Source organism: Lepidochelys kempii, chromosome 1 (genome assembly GCF_965140265.1).
Source record: "Lepidochelys kempii isolate rLepKem1 chromosome 1, rLepKem1.hap2, whole genome shotgun sequence".
Classification (NCBI taxonomy): domain Eukaryota; kingdom Metazoa; phylum Chordata; order Testudines; family Cheloniidae; genus Lepidochelys; species Lepidochelys kempii.
The window spans coordinates 224,601,459-224,617,141 of NC_133256.1; the positions used below are offsets into that span (position 1 = coordinate 224,601,459).

At 35.9% G+C, this 15,683-nt stretch overlaps 1 long non-coding RNA gene across 5 annotated transcripts in view; it reads left to right on the forward strand.

Annotated features, from left to right (window-relative positions):
• The window catches only part of LOC140899784 (uncharacterized), a 36,926-nt gene that overhangs the window by 12,648 nt on the left and 8,595 nt on the right, over nucleotides 1–15,683 (forward strand). For all 5 annotated transcript variants that reach the window (XR_012155449.1, XR_012155447.1, XR_012155448.1 and 2 more), the window contains 2 exons: nucleotides 445–524; nucleotides 2,713–2,931. This is a non-coding gene — a long non-coding RNA (uncharacterized lncRNA). The remainder of the gene's footprint in view (nucleotides 1–444; nucleotides 525–2,712; nucleotides 2,932–15,683) is intronic.

Here is a 15,683-nt window from a genome sequence, read left to right on the forward strand (position 1 = left end):
ATTCTCTGCTCCATTATACCAATTAGAGCCAGCGTACTCCATCGTTTTTAAGGGAGTTACACTGGTGTAAAATGTGGTATAACTGGGTGGAGAATCAAAGTCAGTACGACTAGATCTATCAAAGTTTGAGGGTAAATAATTATTTTAACATATTTTAGCCCTGAGCCTGCACTTGAATCTATTCTTGTAGACAGGAGGAGAAGTCATAAAGTTTTATATACTGTGTGTTATTTATTTTTATGAATGTAACATTGTAAGTTTTTGTTTGATTCTTTTGTGCTCAATTTTAACTCTGCTGTGTTTTTAGCAAATTGGTTAAGTCATCAGAGACTAATGGCTTATCTTTGGAAAGAAGGAAAAATGTATAAAACCATATTTTTATTCAAGATATATGTGGTCATAGGTTGAGTAATTATTTGGGGATCTAATTGTTTTATTTCATAGATTTCAATGATGAATGGAGAATATCATACAGCAGAAACGGATGGACATGGGTAACAGAACATAATGCAAATCTTTCAAACGTATGAAATATTTTTTTTCTGAAGGAAGTAATGGTTCTATAAAGTAGCTGAGATAAATTTCACAATGATCACTGGTCACATTAAGCAGCTAAAATGATTCATTAGGTTCTACTTTCAGACTGGGGGGAAATCAAGAGTAACCTTTTGAAGTCAAACAGAGTCATATTGGTGTAAAACCAATGCAAATGAGAGAAGAATCTAGTCTACTTATACCCCAGCCTTTACATTTTACATCATGATCGACTCCATTTCACATGATCCTTCACTATTGTTGAATGGGTGTTTTGACAAAGTAAAGACACTACCTTTGCATGGCATATCCTGTACATGTTGAGGATGTCATGGGCATAAGGTGATAAAATCTTCTGACCGAGTACGCTATCAGATTTCTTTGCAAGTTGACAAACAGTGCATATTTTGAGATAAGGTCTCTGCCCCAAATGTCCAGATTTAGTATCTCAGTTACCATATTTTAGGATTCAATTTTTAGTCAAGTTCAGTAACTTTCACTTATCTAATAATCTTTATTAGAAAATTAAGACTAGCAAATTAAGAAAATAATGTTAAAATACTTGCAAATTCTTTACTGCCACTTAAAAATGTGAACTGAGGTAAGATTTTCAAACCAGAGAAATAAAGCACTTGCAGATGTTATACTGGAATTAATTGAACAATGTATTTTTGCCAAGACAAAGCCAATCATAGTGAATAAGGAACAACTACATACACATTGGTAAATGAAAGGTTAATCAATTTTTAAAATTTGTATTTTATTGTTTGATATAAGTACAAATATTCAAGAGTTTTCCATGAAGTAAACATGATACTCTGCCATTCTCTGCCAGCACGTGCCTAAATTAGTTCTCCATTTTGTGGTGGCCCTTTGAGAGCAATTCCTATTGAGAAGTGAACAAAGGCCATGACCCCTGGGTCAGAGTGTAATGCAGGAAGCATGACCTCCTCTTTGTTCAGAACAGCACTATTTACTTTGCCTAAGTAAAGATCACCAATACATTAACTAAAGAGGATTAAAAAGGTCATAGCCCTAGGGATGTAGCTCAGGCAAGTGGCAACTCTCTTTAATCACCAAATCATTTGACTTTTTAAAAAAAAATAAAGGAATACCTTATTCACTTAAGATTCAATGAAATATCATTTTAAAAGCAACAAATAACATTTTAAAAAAATCTAAAAAAGAATCTCCTTTTAAATATGTGCATTTCTGCACTGTTAGCAGATCCAATTTTTTATTTTTAAAAGAGCTAAAGTATTTTAAATAAAAATATAATATTCCTCCATTATCTTTTGATAGGTTCTGAGTTGATTTGTAAATTTGTGCACATATCATAGAAAATAATTATTAAAAAGTAACTGAAAACTCTTTGGTTTGGTATCATATGAATTTATACATCTTATGTCTTTTTAAAGTGCCCATCATTTTAATACCTAGACATTTAATATAAAATATTCCATTTGTAAAGGACAAATACAATTTATATTACAAATTACTCATCTTGCTAGTTTGGCTTAAGCAGGCTAAATTAATTACCGGTACTATAATTTTTCGTTTTAAATTTTACAAAATGTTAATATTTATTTATAACATTATGTGTAAATGCTATTATTGATAATACTGTCTTACCAAACCATGGAGCCAATGACTGACTCTATTGTATTTACTGTTTATGGGAGGCAGTGTGGCCTAGTGGAAAGAGCACAGGATTGAGAGCTCAGGAAATATGGGCTTCATTTCTGGCTCTACCACTGACTTGCTGGGTGACTTTGGGCAAGTCATATCCCTCCTTTGTGCCTCAGTTCCTCAATCTGTAAAATGGGGATAATGATACCTCCTTTATAGAGCTTTTACTTTGCGATCTATAGGTGAAAAGTGCTATGTAGAAGTATTATTATTATTTACTACTCTGTAGTTAAATTTCAGTGGGCTAATTTCTCCCTTCATGTTATACAGTTCCTTGCTTTACAAGTAATCATGGATTACTTGTGTGGTAAGGTGCTACACAGGGTGAATAAGGCCGGCAGAGTTGGGCCCCGTACAGAACTGAATTTTTATAATTCAGCGTACTGTGGATATCTTAACATTGTACATTAAGAAACGTAGGACCATCCTGTCTTGCAATATATCAGTAGTACAATACATTTTATAGTGATATTATTCATCATGATCCAGGTGCTCCCATCAATTACTCAGCATGGAGAGGAGCCAAAGCATGAGGAAAAAAGGTGAGAAGACTGTCTGGAGGGGAGCAGTGCCTACAAAAAATGCTCCTACCTCTCCACTATTGCACAGAAGCTCTTTTGAGTAATCTTTACACGGTTGGAGTTCCAATGGAAATTGATGGGAGTCAAGGCCAGTTAGGGGACCTGCACTGGTAAAGAGCCTATAACAGTGAGTAAAACACCACAGCAAAAACCCGGAGGTAAATTTTGGCTACAATTAGCATTCGTTATGCAAGATGCCCATGAAGGGGTTTTGAAGTGTCCATCTTAAGAGAGAGTGAGTTACTGGCGGTAAAGGAGCTAGCTAGCCACACTGTTAGATGTGAGGAGAGACCCAAAATTCACAGATATCTGCTCCATACATCAAAGTTGGGGCCAGAGTTTCCTTTGTAACCCCAATCTTCACATTGCAGGCCCTGTCCCTGCTACTTCCATGAGGCTGCTACCCACATACAATAATGTTGTAGGAGGATGTTAGGAAGATGCCTTGCAGTGTACCTCAAGAGGCTTCACAAATAAGTTTTTCTCTTTCACAATGTTTTCCACAGGTGGTGCCCATGTATTTCATGGTACTCCAATATTGCTCTAGAAAATGACAGTTGTTCCTTCCTTCACCCACATCCATTGCCTTACGGTCCTCCATCTCAACCTGTAGTCTCTTCTCTCTCTTCCTGTTAGAGCAGTAAGACTCACTGCCACCAGGAAAACTTAATAGGAAGAGCACCCTCAGTTCACTTGTTCTATTGGGAACTAAGCCTCCAGATGATTTTAAGCAGGCTCCAGAGTGGCAAGTGTAAAAGGAGAAACCTCCAAGACACTTTCCACTATGGATGGGCAAAAAACTGGCACCTTCTTCTTGCACAACTGAATCCGGAGGCACACAGCTCCCAGTGATTCAGTTTTTCAAATCCAATATAAAAATATTGAGCCTTTTATTTTGGAGGGAGCCAGGAAGAAAAGAGTGGAGGTGGAGAGCCTTAATAGGCTACAGGCTTGTAGGAAGAGCAGAACTTGCTATCTAGAGCAGATCAGTCAGCTAGGGAAAAGCAGAAAGGTACATATGCATTATGTATTTTAAAATAACTGACACAGAATCACAGAGCCATATTGTGCTTTGATTATTAATCAGAACTCCCTGAACTTGAATGAAGAATTCTGCTTATAACTATGAAGGTTATTTAGGCATACCTTAACACAGTTAAAAAATCCAAGGTATTCATACCTTAAAAGAGAAGCAAGATGGCCAGGGAAAAACCCCCACATATGGTATTAAATGCATTGTACAAGAGATGATTTGAAGCAAACAGGTATTCTCCTCCAAAAAGTGCAGTCCATGTGAAGCAGGTAGAAAGTAGCGTAAACTCTTGTGGGTAAAATTTCAGATGGAAATGATGAGATAAAGAGGGATTATGAAGACTAAAAAAGCCAATGACAAAAAAAAAATTACTGATGACTATGGGAAGCAGGAAGCCTGTGAGACAACTGGCAGGTCTGCTGGAATACCAGGAAATAAAGGGAGCGAATAAGGAGGATAAAAGGCATTGCACAAAATATTGATTATGACCTTGAGCTATTTGATCACGCAGAAGAATAAGCACACCATCTCTCATTCCGCTCCATGACCGTATTAGCTCGACTTCTTAGCCAGGCTCCAACAGCAGCTCTCCTTCTGGCAGGCAAGTGTGAGGGGAGTGGATGGAGCTTTACCTTTCTGTCCCTCCCTCACCTTCACACTGGCCAGCAGGGAGCAGGAGTTAAGCTGTATTCCAAAAAACAGAGAAATAAAATACTCCTCCCCAGATGAAGGAAAACCCAGGGAAAAAATATGACTGTATGAGACACAATTCTTGCCCAGGCTATTCTCGGGATTGAGCAGTTTCCACACTGCCTCTTACTCTGGGCTGAACCTAATGGTTCAATGTTGCCTTAAATTCTTTGTGTCAGTCTCCACCACAGAAGACAATGGGATGACACCTACCCCAGACCTGGATACCTTTCTGGAAGTTATGCTTTAACCAAACACAAGTTACCGGGCTCAATACAGGGGTAACTGGGTAAGGTGGCCTGTGATATACAGAAAGTCAGACTAGCCTTAAACTCTATTAGCCTAATTTTTCAGGTAATAAAGGGAGAGAGTGTGTCAGAAGTTAAGGTGCATATCTATCTATCTATCTATCTAATCTATCTATCTATCTACACACACAAGAGCACATTCTGAAGACACTCAAGAATGAACCACCTGAATTTCTAACATAAAGTCTCTCATATCAGTGAATATATCAAAGTCTAGCAAATGTTGCACTTATCCTTTAAAAAGACTAGGGATGATCTTGAGAATTACATGCCAGTGACCCTTACTTTAGTACCAGGTCACCTGACTAAAAAGGTTATTTTTATAAAATATTATAACTTTTATATAGAAATGAAGATTATATAATCAGGGGAAAGCAGCCTGGGTTACAAAAAGGAAAAATGTGCCTCTCTTATCTACTAGCTTTCTTTTACTAGGTCAACCAAAGAATATGGTATCATTTATGGACTTTCAAAAACACGCTTCGTCACGGGCTGCAAAGGAAACAGAATAGTCATGATTAAGAGTTGGGAGTACTTTCATGAATTAGAAATCGGCTAAGAGATCATAAACAGTAGGAATAAAAAGCCGGTTTTCAGTAGAGTGGAAGTTTAACAGTGTATGCCCAAGGAATCTGTACACAGATCAATGTTTAAAATATTACGTAGTGGTCTGCAAAAGTGGGTGAATGAAGTAGCAGCATTTTCAGATGACTCAGATTTAGGTTACTCAGGACTGTGAGGAACTTCAGAGGGATCTGACAAAGCTAGCTGAACATGCAACACGTTGGCATAATGAATTTCAGTGTTGGCAAATGCAAGGTAACTCATATTGCTGGGATCTCAACTAAGCATAACCACTGAAGAAAGAGACCTGGGCAGCTCAGCAAAAATCTCATTCATTGTGCAGCAGTGGTTCAAACTCAGATCGTTCGGCTGCATAAGGAACAGAGCAGCAAGTAAAACTGATAATGTTTGAATTACATTATATATTAATCAATGGTAAATTGTTTTTAGTTCTTGTCAACTATCTCAAAAAAAAAAAGGTAACAAGAGAGCAGAGACAGGCAACAAAAATGATTTAGAGGAATCAAAAGATATCCATATAAGGAGAGAGCAGAATGAAACTATTTAGTTTGAAAAAGAGATGGATAAAAGGAGACATGACAGAGATATACAAATTACTGCACTGGGATAGAGAAGGTGAATAGAGTGTTCATATACTTTTCTCCAGGAACATTGGGAAATTCAATTAAATTAAATTAAGGCAATAAGCTAAAAACGTATACAGTGAATTTTGTTTAACAAAGCACATAATTAACCTGTGGAACTCATTGCCACAATATATCATCGAGGAGTTCAGTAGGATTCAAAAAGGAGTAGGCCTTTATATGGATCATGAGAATATCCACAGATCAGTTAGATAGGATAATTATTTTTAGAAGGGATATAAACCCATATGCATCAAGGCATAATACAACCACTGACTAACGCTGTAGGAAGAAATTTCCCATCTGGACAAGTTATTCTAAAGCTGTCCACAATGGGGTTTCTTGCACCGTCTTCTGAATTGTTTGTTAGTAGCATTGTCAGAGATAGGATATGGGACTAAATGGACCACTGACCCAATCCAGTGCAGTAATTCCTATGTTCTAATGTTTTATATGGCCAATGGTAATTAAAGAAAAAGGGAAGAGACACTTTAAGTCACTGCATTTCTCTTCTGTAATTTAAGTGTACACATCCCTGTAAGATGATGCTTCAGACAATACGCTATTGATTCTATACTTGAATTTAACAAAAACTAATGTTTTCTTAATTTATTTTGCATTTAAATAAAACAGGAAAATAATTAGAATGAATGTAAACGATGGTGACTCGGTTTCTGATTGAACAATACATTAATTTATTATTATTATCGCTAACTTTCCCCCAACAATATTTGCACTGGGACATTTTATAACAATAAGAGATTCCAAGTGTGTGTGTGACATACTGGGATATTCCCACATCCAGGATGACTTGCAGCATTTGTCTTTCAGTTTTATGTCTAACAATTCACCCAAGCTGTGATAATACCTGACCACAACTCACACACAGTTGCACTCCCCTAAGAACAAAAAGACACAGAGCTAAGAGATGATGTGTTCAAACATAAGAAGGAAGATGGGGTGGGGTGGAATACACACACACACACACACACACACACACACACACGTCAGTAGTTATACAAATGAAGGAGTCTCATCAGCATTAGTTTGCTTACTTATAGGAGTAAAGCTACTCATGTACACGTTTGCAGGATCAGAACTTTACCTGAGCATTTGTATTACTGAAGAAGATAGTGAGGGGGTAAAATTCATGCTACTGCAGACAGATAGCTTTAAAATGTATCTTCTATCTTAACACATTTAAAATAACCATTATGGAGACAAAAAAAATCCGTTTTTTAAAAATATATATTTCTTTTTAAATGTAATTCTCTTTTAGTCCAATCCCTCAACTTTTATATTCCTGCAATTGATTTCAGGAAGATACTGAACTAAAGGTTTTGATTGTAATTGGAGGCTTTGGTTGTTTGTGGGACTGGTGTCGGTTTTGTGTGTGTATGTGCGTGTGTGGTTTTTTGGTTTTTTGTTTTGTTTTGTTACTTGCTAATATAGGGATCGGATCCTGCAACAGTTCTGCACTGGAATAAATGGGAATAAGCATGTGTGTAAAGATAGTAACGTGTGCCATTGTTTGCAGGATTGGTCCCCTACTTGATAATTAGAATAAATAACCACTTCCTTATCAATGTGAAAAACTTGGCAGTGTTCTCATTTTGATTTTTTTTCTGTAATTAGTGAAACAGTTGAGAAATCAGAGGCAAAACAAATGTAAATGAAGCTGCCACTCTCAAGCAAGAACAATTGACAATCTTTAAGAAATTTACACCAAGCTATATTAGGAATTTTGACATATTGCTTTGTTTCTAGTAAAAAGTATTTTTGCTTCATCTATAGCAGAAACTGCAGCTGGTTTTCATTTTGTAATGATCATGGGTCAGATTTTCACAAGAGCTCAGACACCTCCTGTTTAGGTATCTAAATAAATAGCCAGAGCAGCAACAGCCGCAACATCCATTTTTCCCAACAAAAGATAAACACCTTTTAAAAAATCAGACCAGAAAATTTACATTTATAATGCACAGTAGATTTTGTGTCACTGATTTAACCAAAAGGTAAATCCATACTGAGTTAAAAAAAATATTCAACTATCATTACCCCAGTGCACATTAATACATTAAAAAAACATTTTGTAACTTCATGAAAACAAAGGAGTTGCACTGTGGTGAGAGTAGAATTAGGCCAGCTCTCCTTTTCTATAATTTAATTTTAAAATGATCACTATTCCATAGATAATGAAGGAATTCATAAATCCAGAAACGTTTCAGGAGAACATCTGAGAAGCCCAGACATCAAATACAGAAAACTAATAAGCGCACATGATAATTCTCATTCCTTTAGTCAATGGGGTTGTAGGATGTAAATAAGAGCAGAATTTGTTTCATTCATACTTGATAAAAGCAAAGTTATTGGGCCAAATCTTGCCTTACCTAACATCTCATACAATGCCACTGGTACAAGTTACAATGTATTGCATAATTTTTATTTTTCAAATTATATTTTATGTTATTGTAATTATAGTTAATATTTTTTTAAAATAGTACAAATAAAATACTGTGCACTCTATACTTTTTCTTTAAATTACACTGTATGTAATGTTACATTTAATTCTATTAATCAATATTAAATAAATATAATTACATTTCTCAGGCAAACTAGATATCTTGAAGATCGACGCCAAATATTCAACAACAAACTAAATCTACAATTCTGACAGTTAATTAACACATCTTAGTTCCTGTGACTTAATGGACAAATAACGATTTTAATATTCAACTATCGTTACCTCAGTGAACATTAATATATTCAAAAACCTGATTTTTCTTTCTTTGGATTTAAAACAAACCATGTAAACATATAAAATACACAGCTTCCTACAGTTTTAGTTTAATTGTTGAAAACTGAGCATACACTTCAACAATATAACAGAAACGTTAAGAATATATCATGATATATATTATGAAGAGATGGTCTACAGATATATACTAAATATAATTATATGCACAAACATGCCAAATTTAAAGATTGCTAAAATCTTATTGCATATTATTTAGCTACTCCAATATATTTCTAAACCTCACAGAAACTACTATAATTATTTTATACCCACTTTTCTGTATTTATAGTGGAGTGCATGGATTTATCTATTTTTTTTAAATCCTAAAACGTTACTCACTAAAAGTTTACAATTGCATTACAGAACATTACATATATTGTACCTTTTACATATATATTTTTCCTTAATGTACAAGTTATTCTCCTTTAAAATTCTAAAATAGCATATGGGTCTCAACATACTGAAGTGCTCTGCTTTGATCCCCTCTTCTACTTCCTACAGAATTTAAATAAGTTCTATATATAGACTAGATATAAACTACAGATACACATAAACACTGTACACATTAGGGGGAAGGAATGACTATATTTTGCCTTACCAGTGACTATAACATTCACCCCTTACCTGCCTCCCTACTCCCCAAATTCCCTGTCAGAATGGAACTTTTGCTACATACTGTTTGCATTCCAATATACAGAGATGGTCTGCAAGAAACTGACGAAGAAATCCAAGGGTTAATGAAAAAACAGGAGGACCGGAGATCTTGTAAGGAAAAAAAAAAATGTTCAGCAGACAAAAATGTTCCCCTGACAAAAAGTGAACCCAGAACTTATTGTCTAAGTATTGCCTGGATATCAGTGAAGGGTCTAGGCAAACGTGGGTTGCAAGTACTGTCCCTTGAAAATCAAACCCCCAGTTCCTGCACTGGTTTCCCCTACCCCCACATTCAAACTGTGACTAACTGCCTCATTATGCTTCTCTTGGCACTTTCTGAAGCAAACTTATTGTACAATTCTACATGGCACCTAAAATCAAGGGGGAAAAGGGCTATTTTCCTTAAACAACAGCGGTCCAATAGACAACTTTTTATCAGTCTAACACATATGCAAAATCCTGCATGACCAGTAAGAGCATTTTTCCCAATCTGTGATGGATAACAGATGAGAAAATATTTTTAAAGCATGAGTTGGGGCCATAAGAAACCTTAGCTACTGAATGAAACACCTATAAGATCCTGCAAGGCTTGAAATCAATGGAAGTTTTACAAAAGAAAGAAGAGTGCCAGATTAGGTCCCTAAATAAGTTCTATGTAGAAAACATATTTCTTAATATTTATTTATAAATTGTAGATTCCTCATGTAAAAAAATAGAGAGTTCTCAGTAACAAAATAAAACAAAAAACAAATAATTAATATATCAAAAACACAGTATTTACAACTCTTTAAATAAAACATGAAAACAATTAAAGGGTTTCCAAAGTAACTATGTCTCCAAAGAGTAATAACAGTCTTAGCTTCTTTCTAATTTTAAGTATAAGAACCCATTAAGTGTTATTAAATATTTAGTAGAACAATAATAATTCCTATGAAGCTTTAACCTTGCCTCTGATTTTCTTAAATTTTCCTCTAAATGTAGATTTACAAATCTCATTGGATTTACTGATATTTTATCCTTTATTCACACTTAGCAGAACATAAACAGTTAACAGAATTTGTGGGATGTAAGAATACCACATTTCAGCTCTATTTAGAAATATATTTTTCTTCATAAACTAGAGGATATAAATGCAGCGAATAATGATGTGTTAATGAAAGGGTTTCTTAGGCTGTGCCCTTTATTATTGACACTATAGTAGTTGTTAACTACTATAAACAGCTAGCTCGAGTGTATGAAATGACTTTGCCACGTTGTCTGCTTGTGATATGTCCTGGATGTATTGTACACTTAAAGTCAGATACGAATTCTTAAAAATGTTCTGATTAAAGTAAGAAAATGATTATCAGCCTTCATTACTGTATCTTGCCTGAATCATGTTCTGCTTTATTAGAACTATCCTTCATCCTCTCTTTCAATCAGGAAAATCCCATTGATTTTTGTGGCAGGGCTGTAAGAGCTGGATAGCTGCTTGAAGAACAATAGATACATTTTTCAAATGACTTTGTTCAACTTTATCCCACGTGCAAACTACATCAAAAGTAAACGAAATAATTTCTTATGAAATGTAAAGCTATTGTTTTTATTACATTTTAAAATAACTTCAAAATAGTTTTATCATTTGAAACATTTCATTTATCCCCTTGCAAAATCAGAATTCTCAACATCAGAAAAGAACATCCAGTACGCAAGAGGGTTAAAATTCTGCATAATTTTTAATAGTCTTAAGAGGAAGCACTGCCTTTTTTTCAAAGGGGGGGGGGGAAGGGGAAGATGAGAACAGCAATTTGCAGACCATTTTTTTCCTTGACAGCATTTAGCCACGCCTCACTCTGGCCCTTCCTCCAACCTCTGCTAACCTAAAAACCAGCGCCAACCTGGCAGTCAGCCTTATATTCAAAAGTAAACATTATTCTCCTGCCATTTTTCAGTGTTGTTTATCATATTCCAATCTTCCTGCCGTTTTTTCCCTCACTGTAGATTAAATCATTGCCTCTGCTCCAGTTTGTTTCACTTTGAAACTACAACAAGACAAAGTCATGCTTTTATCTAACATGGCAAACTTGTAGCTGTGCTATAAGGATTTTACCTTCACACAATGAAACTGCAGATTATTCTGGAGGAAAAAAATTGTCAGGCATATCTTTAAATGTTCTGCTCTCCTAATATACAGAATGATTTGTTCTTATCCACACTACAGAAACAGTCTGGTTTTGGAACAGTACATACATCTTTCAAAACCTGTAGCTGAAATAAGAAATCTGACTTTTGCTTGCATCTTTTTCTCTTTTTTTAATTTAACCTCAATAGGAAGCCTTAAAAAAATCTAAACAACACCGACTGAACATACTGTACTGCACCTGGCTGTTTATTATCCTTTTCCCATCACCTATCGATCCTTTCTTCCTTCCTACCTCCTCCCTGCTCCCCAAATCTCCTCTAGAATAAAAGGGTCTTGAAAATATATGTATATAACTACTTAGCTATTATTATTTTTATATAGTCCCACTGTATTAAATGGGTAGATCACATAGCAAAATAAAAACAGAAAGAGGGGATACTGCAATTTTAATCCTAAAAGCCATCACCTTAATTTTCCTACTGCAGCAGATGCATACTGGCAAACACTTCGCGACACTGGAGGATTGCTCCTTCCTATTAAGATCTTAAGAGCGTAGACTAAACAACGGCCATATTGTCAGGGCTTTTCTCTACCCTCCTGCCCTGTCTTATCGGGTGAGAAATTGGCGGTATGCCAATCCTACCGTTGCCAGGCTGGTGTCAGTCAAGGGCAAAGGTTTTTGGTTTTATTTTTTAAAAGAAAGTCTCCAAAAACATCAGCAACAATCAGAATGATGTAAAGATTCTCATTAATTGCAGCATAATCAGGTAGCTGGGTTTAGGGATTTTTCTTCTTCTTCTTCTTGTCTCTAAGCACTGTAAACTACAAGTAACATGGAGTGGTTTAGTCAAAACAGTCATGTGCAAGTAGCCTGGCAAACAAAAGCCTTTATTTATTTATTTAGTTCACGCACAGATAAGGAGGAGCCTTTGTGCACATAAATTTCACACACATCAGAAAGGAGATGCCATGCTGCTTTCTGCAGGCTGACACAGCTTGTCTTGAGACGCCACAGGACAGCCTGGAGGCTCATTAATAATTGCGGATGGCTTTCTATTTCCATATTTAAATTGTGAAGCAGCGTATGATTAATTAAGAAGAAAAAGGCAAAAAGGAAAGGCTTGTGCTTTCTGTTCTATCTGACTTGCCAGAAAGACTGCCTGCTTTAACTCTTTGTTTGCTACATACATGGATGTCAAGAGAGTTTGCCAGAATCCTTTGCTCTGGTAGGCTTATGGGAAACTCAATATGAATATTAATTATGTTATTTTCAGCAGTTAAGCAGACACGAGAGTCCTTCTGCAAATAGCCACATACTAATGAAGAGACTTTACTGCAGTCCATGACTCATTAACCTTTTATTTGAAAAAACAAATTACTTTACAGATTTTAGCAAGACTGTATATTACAATATTTTCAGATAGTGGTGTTAAAAGATTATTTACTATTTTATGCAAAGAGATATTGCTATTAAAATCCAGTAACTGTATAATTTAAACTCATTTGAGTGCTCTAAGACAATGAAAATATTTAATATTGGAACACTGTGACTAACTTGTGCACAGAATCTTACAGTCTCATTAAATATAAGCTATGGCAGGTAATAAACACACCATAAACAGATGTGAAAATATTTAACAATAATTTACTAGAGTGTAAACTTCAGATTATTCTGTTTTTCCAAAAGCATATAATTTCCAGTTTTGACCTCTAGAGATATTTAGGGGGAAAGGCTATAATTCTCAGTACCAGTCAGCCACTGAAATCGTAAGTAAATTTAATCCAAAAACATTCAAGTCCTGGATTGATTCAGCACTTTGTACTATTACTGACAGAGAAAACCAGGGAGTTCTAGTCAGCCTGCCCATGCTGGGCCAGGGGAGGTAAATGAGTTCCAGAACGTGTCATGAGCTCCGTCTCTGAGACGGTTCTTCACACACTGCACCTGGGGGCAAAACTGGGGATATGCCTCCAGAATACAATTTCTTTAATACTGTCCCTACCAGAAGCTGAACATTTCTGAATAGTAATCAGAACACATTCAGATCTGAGTATTTGGTAGCACATCCATTGAAACAGGGAGATAGAAGGGAAGGATTTGGTTGAATCTTATGAGATGTCTCATGTGGCTATTACAGCTCCTCAGTGGCTGGATTTAGACTCTTGTCACGTGACTTGTGTGATTCAGTATTTTGCAGTCCTATTGAAAAAAAAACAAAAACCCTCAGTTCTCCTCACTATCTGCTCACTGTTGCTACTGTGTTAATTTCCCTGCCCGTTATAAGCTCACATTTTAACCCTTTTATTTCTACAGGATTCCAGCTATTCCTGAATTGCATGGAAGTCTGAGCATTTGGGTATTCATTCAACCTTAATGTTATTGAAGTACTGTTGACCAATATATGCACTGTGCAGCAAAAGTGAAAACTTTAATTCTTCCTGGACTGATTTTGGCTCGATGCAGAAAAGCACTTAAGCACATGCTTAAATCCATCCTTCTTCAACTCTTAAGCATGTGCTTAAGTTCCATTGACTTAAACATGTGCTTCACTTGAAGCACGTTCCTAGGTATTTTCCTGAACCAGGGCCTTAGAAAGGAACAATACTAGTAAGACAATGATGGAGTACTAGAAAACAGACAAACCATTATGACTGTGCACTGCTTAGAAAGGGGAAAGGGATAAAGAAACAAAAATAAACAAAAATAAATTTATGTTAGCCATTAAAGTCTGCCAAGATTAAGTCCTTCTATGCACATTACTTATTGGATTTACTACAAAATGCAGATCTGCATATCAGGGCACTTTTGTCCAAGAGTGGCTTCTCCTTCCTGAAAATCAAATCCTGTGCCAAACTGGGCAGCACAGATATAGAATACCATGCACTGAATCATACCTGATCCAAATAAGATATTTTAGTGTGGAGCAATATTTCATAACCAACATAAATCTAACAACCATTATAGCTTATGGGAGGAGAGCTAAATCACAAATTCCAGTTATTCCCTACCTGGTCACACAGCAGGTATACAAATTAAGAATTACAAATTAAGAATACTCAAACAACCTGATCTGAGGCCTACTGAAGTCAATGGAAAAAGAGTCCCATTAATTAAAACACCTTTTAGATCAGGGCCAAGGAATACACTTAAGCATCATCAACATTACAATTTTTAAAATCATGTATTAACCTATAGTTAAAAACAACTAGCAACAAATGCCTGTTCCTTGTCTACACTACAATTTACCATTGTGTCAGTTTAAACATGATTGCAAACCAAATTGGAGGCAAGCCCTTAGTGAACTGCTATGGCACTGAGTAAAATCTGACAGCCATCTGGAATTCATACTTTAACACTGTATCCTCAATTGTCTGAATGAAGACCAGAAGGCCTGATGTTCCCCATATATCTCGCTCCAATTGTTCTGGAATAAACTATACCAACAGATACTTTACAAAGGATTCCAGAGAGACTTTACCTTGTTACTGCAGATATACCATTATTCACAGAAGTCATGGGGCTTGTACATCCTGGAACCATTTTGCAATTAGAACTTCTCCCTCTGCTGATTCAGCACTTGCTTTTTGTCTAACCCAGCATGCCATCAGCGCTCTCATGATAGTCTTCTCCTCTGCAACTTCTACCATCTGAAATAATCTGCCTCTCTCTTTCCACCTCTTTTCAAATCTCACCTGAAAACACACTCTCTCCTTTGTCTATACACCTCTTAATTTATCCCTTTCTCCCTTTAGAAAATGCACTACACTGAGTTGTGTTGTATTGAAATGTTCTTTGGGTTCACCTCTATTTTTCCCCCTCAATTTCTATTTCAGGCAGGAGGAAGGAATCCATTTTAGGAGTACACTAATAGATGTTCGCAAGCAATGAGCTGACCATGACCAAAAGGAGAACATGAAATAAGCTATACTAGTCAGAGCATTAGGACAGGGCAGTCAGCTCTACCACAAACTTACTGTGACACCTTGGGCAAATAGCTTAAACTTTCTCTGCCTTAGTTTCCTCATAATTTTCAATTATGACAGTACCTCACGTGTGTGATGTTAAAGTT